The following is a 3,929-nucleotide window of genomic DNA, read 5'->3' as shown; positions in this document are numbered from 1 at the left end:
CACAAAATGTACTATATATGAAATACTAACTGCAGAATTTACTTCACACTACAGTGGTATTGATGATGACTGACATTTTGACTTGCGTAGGACTTTTTGTCTAAGATGATTATATCTAGGTGCAAACAACCTAATAACGGCTCTAATATTGTCGGGAGCCATTAAGAGACACTGAAGAAGTCATGTAGCTGATAGCCATGAAGCAGCTGCTGCTGCTGAGACTGCTTAAACAAGGGTTCTAGGAAGCAGGGTGTGGAGTTAAACATTACTGACCCTGGAGGGGAGGTTTGCCTTCTAAAGAAATCCTTTTAAGATAGTGGAACGTTTTATAGCCCAGAAAAGGATGTTCACATCCTGAGGGAAGGATATTTAGGAACTTATGTAAATGTCGGCATTCCTATGGTAATGTACATTGTGCTTTGCCATTGTACTCTGTAGTTTGCTATTGTACTCTGTGCTCTGCTAGTACTCTGCTATTGTATCCAAAAACTTATATAAAGGCTGTGCTAAATAAACTCGGGGTTGCAGCAGCGACTGTATCCCCTCCCAAAGCGTTTTCCTGTCTTCTTTTTTCTGAGGCTTCACCCCCCTCTTTTAGGTGCTGTTCAATCTCTGCTGGTGGGCTCTGGCATAATATGAGCTTAGTTTTAATCACAATACCAAAGTTTGATCTTGAACAATTCAGCACACTATTATTCAAGACAAAACTTATAAAATTACAAACTGAACTATGAGAACCCACTTTACCCTTGGTCATGGGCAATAAAAGTTGGGTTCAGTTGATGAGACATGAAGATGACTGGAAACCCTAATTACAGAAAATTATGGGGTATAGAATACCATGCATATCAAAGAAAATAGTATTAAATATTGATTTTTTTAAAGACAATACCCATTGAGTTGGTGAGAAAAGAAAATAGTTCTTATGTTTTAATAATGAATAGTTTCCTTTAAATGTTAATATTTTCTAAGCATACCCCAAAAAAGCTTTCTGGTTCATATAGTTATCCACTTCTATTGAATTTTATTTAAAATTTTATGTATATCTGTTTCTCTTATTTCATTATGTCTCCTGTACATGTGTCCATATTTAACATAATCCATTTACATTTACTGTGTTAGTAATGTGTAGTATATCTTCTATTATTTCGTTTTATGCTTTACATATTTTATAATTTGTGACTGTTACTTTTGTTTTTTAGTCTTTTACTATGCGGGAAATGTTTTCTAATTTTTCTGCAATCTGATAATTTTCAAGATGTATATTCTATTTTTAGGTACAGTGAAAATTAATTCAAGCATAAATTTTTAAGTGCTGCAGGGTATGTTTTTCTCTCAAAAAGGAAGCAGAAGGATCTTCGGCACACCTCTGGCAACGCTACACAGAGTCTCACCAACACAGGCCTTGGGCCAGAGGCAAGGAGCTTCTACCCCCAGCCCCCATCCCACACCCCCGCAGCTGTCCCCAGTCCCACCCCACAGGCCTTATGCATTGAGGGACAGACTCAAAGTTGCTGGTCAACATCTCCCAGGACAGGAAGCTCATCATCTGAGACAGCTATACAAGGTCCAAGTCATCCTACTGTGCTCCTCCAGAGTCATGACCTGTGTCTAACTTTGTGGCCTGTGGGGGGTTAGACAACATCTGCACCATCTACAGTCTCAAGACCCATAAGGGTAATGTCAGGGTAAGCTGGGAGCTGCCTGGCCATGCTGGGTACCTGTTGTGCTGTTGCTTCCTGGATGACAACTAAATCATCACCAGCTATGGAGACACCACCTATGCCCTGTGGGACATTGAGACAGGCCAGCAAACAGTAAGTTTTGCTGGATAAATGGAGATGTGATGTCCTTGTCACTGGTACCCAAAAGCCACACCTTCGTGTCAGGTGCCTGTGACTCCTCTATCAAGCTGTAGGATGTGTGGGACTCGATGAGCCCACAGACCTTAATTGGCCATGAATCTGACATCAATGCTGTGGCTTTTTTCACAAACACCTATGCCTTTACCACAGGCTCCAATGACCTGCGGGCTGACCAGGAGCTTCTCGTGTATTTCTATGACAATATCATCTGCGACTTCACTTCTGTTGCCTTCTGGCAGAGTGGCCATCTGCTGGTCCCTGGTTAACACAACTTCAATTGCAACATCTAGGATGCCATGAGGGGCAACTGTACAGGTGTCCTCTCCAGCCAAGACAAGTCTGTGAGCTGCCTCGGGGTCACTGATGACGGCATGGCTGTGGCCTCAGGCTCATGGGATTCCTTCCTCAAGATTTGGAACTAATAGCCCCAACCTCAACTGGGCCTAGCCAGGAGGGCCCCTGACTATACCCACCTGCAAGCTGGGAGCTTTAGGGCTAAGGGCATACAAGTCTCCCTTCCTGGATCACAGGGCCTTGGGTTCCTGCTCTTTTGCCCAGGTTTGGTTCCTCCTGGCGTCTTCACTCTGGAGATAAAGATGGGGAAATAGGAAGAACAGAAAGCCCTCATTCTTTTGCTGCCCTGGGTTCAGGGGCTCATCACCCTGGAGAGGCAAAAGGTGGAAACTTCAGGAGCTGCCTTTTTAAAAACTGGTTTTATTTTTATTATATTTTCAGTTTTTCCATAAAGGAACAAAGTCCAATTCTGTAAAATAAAAAGAAAGCAGAAATGTCGACCCTTTGCATTTAATAAATAAGATGACAAATGATCATTATTTAACCGTCCCTCCTTTTTTCCTCCTTCCTGGTTCCCCCAGAATAGATCATGATTCTGATGAGGCTTATAGTTATCACTGTTAGGTACATTATTTACATTCCCCCTCCTTTGTTTTCACATTTTCATTCAATATTCTAATCTCAATTATAACAATTATTTAGACTTAACACAATATTTACTTGGCTTTCACAGTACCACTACTTGCCTACTTTACCTGTTTAATTTTAATTTGTTTATTTTCAGCTGCCACATGTCTTGGGGCATTTTTCGGAGGAGTATATAGGTGATTTATTTGATGAACTTTTTCTATAGGAAATCTTTATTCGGAATTACATTTTCTTTCTGCAACTTAACACTAATGCTACCTTTCTTTTATTTTTCCATTTGACCTAAAAGGAATTTTCTATTCCAGTTTATGCATTCTTGAATGATCTGACGGTCTTCCATGCCTGAAGTTTGCCAATATTTACAAATAAAGGGAGTCACTTTATTTCATTGTTTCCCATCTGAACACCATCAGGATCTTCCTTCCACACCCAAAACTGGAAGGCTGCTTTATTGCAGAGCTCCGTCTAAATTTGCAGTCTTTAAAAATCAATGATATCGTATAGGCCTTTTGAATTGATAAGAGGTGTGCTTCCCAGCCTTATTATCTTGTACTGGGAAACACGATTCATTCATAGATAATTTGATAGTTTACATGTCTTTCCTTTTCAGGTGCAAGCTTAGATCACTTTCCCCACAGTACACTCTTCTCACTATTTCCTCATTTCTTTTATTTATTATTGTCAGTGTTCCATCCCTATCAGACTATTTCTGACCTGACTCTCTAGCATTACCAAATTGTACTCCCTAAACGAATTTCAAAAGACAAGTACCAATGAAAGAATTTGGTTGGATGAAATGACCTTAGTCAAGACAGAGCAATTGCTTCACCATTTAATTGGTGAAGGCTAGGTTGCATAACTCAGTAAGATGGAATGGAAATTTCTCAACATTTTTCTGCTTGATCCAGCTTGTCTACTGCAGGCACCAGCCAAGCTTTATTTGGTAGAAATTCCTCCCAGCATCTAATAAATCATTAGTTTGTATTCCTCATTTCCAGTACTGTGGGCGCTTCTATCTCTCCCTCAATTTTCATAATTATTTCAATGAGAATTTGGGGAGGCAAATAACTATCTGCCATCTTATCTGGGTGGTTCATCTTCATGGGGATTTTAATGGGAACT

At 40.3% G+C, this 3,929-nt stretch overlaps 1 pseudogene; it reads left to right on the top strand.

Annotated features, from left to right (window-relative positions):
• The first annotated feature begins 1,487 nt into the window (after window positions 1-1,487).
• Window positions 1,488-2,287, top strand: LOC107516429 (annotated as a pseudogene).
• The last annotated feature ends 1,642 nt before the right edge of the window (window positions 2,288-3,929 follow it).

Source organism: Rousettus aegyptiacus, unplaced genomic scaffold (genome assembly GCF_014176215.1).
Source record: "Rousettus aegyptiacus isolate mRouAeg1 unplaced genomic scaffold, mRouAeg1.p scaffold_m13_p_13, whole genome shotgun sequence".
NCBI classification, from domain to species: domain Eukaryota; kingdom Metazoa; phylum Chordata; class Mammalia; order Chiroptera; family Pteropodidae; genus Rousettus; species Rousettus aegyptiacus.
This window is presented reverse-complemented; position numbering and strand designations above follow the sequence as displayed.